Genomic DNA, 663 nt, shown 5'->3' with positions numbered 1-663 from the left:
CAGAACAGCTCCTCACAAAAGACATATCTGACCCAACATGTTAGCAGTGCTGAGGTGGAGAAATGCTGAGGAGAAATGCTCTAAATTATCACTGTGCACAGCAGTAATAAAAATTTGTCTTATGGGGTTAGAACTAAAATATACCATAAAAATAGAGTATACATAGAGAGGATGGTGATTTAAGAGTTCTAAAATCTTTGTCTAATTTTGGAAGAGAAAAAAAAATACTGATTATCTGTAAACTTTGATAAGTTAAGTGGCCATATTAAAATATTAAAGGTGAGTGGCCCTTATCGAAGCTGCAGCTGCTTACATGCAGCTTCTGTGGTCAAAAAGGAGCCCAGAGTGACAGTTTTCCTTGAGGGTCGCCATTCTGTTTGCTGTAACCGATCTGCAACATTTCAGGAAAAGACAATTAAAAGAAAAAAAAATATTAAAGGTGATTACTAAACGGATACATTTTAGAAGTTATTTTCTCTAAACTGGTAGAAGGAGGCTTCAGAATGAGAATAAAGAGAAAAACAATAAAGAGGAAACATGAAAGGAAAAAAATAAATATGTGGGGAAAAGTAAGTAATATAGCAGAAATAAATACAAATGAATCAGTAATCAAAATAACCATAAATAGACTAAAGCTCTTCAGTTCAAAGAAAAAGCTTGTCA

At 33.5% G+C, this 663-nt stretch overlaps 1 non-coding gene across 1 annotated transcript; it reads left to right on the top strand.

Moving 5' to 3' along the window:
• Positions 1-282: 282 nt before the first annotated feature.
• LOC132224597 (small nucleolar RNA SNORA16B/SNORA16A family) lies at positions 283-417 on the top strand. Its single transcript, XR_009450700.1, has one exon. It is a non-coding gene; the product is annotated as a small nucleolar RNA SNORA16B/SNORA16A family (small nucleolar RNA).
• The last annotated feature ends 246 nt before the right edge of the window (positions 418-663 follow it).

The sequence above is a fragment of the Myotis daubentonii genome, chromosome 1 (assembly GCF_963259705.1).
Source record: "Myotis daubentonii chromosome 1, mMyoDau2.1, whole genome shotgun sequence".
Lineage (NCBI taxonomy): Eukaryota > Metazoa > Chordata > Mammalia > Chiroptera > Vespertilionidae > Myotis > Myotis daubentonii.
Note: the sequence above shows the minus strand (reverse complement) of the source record. Positions and strands in the feature narration are given on the sequence as shown.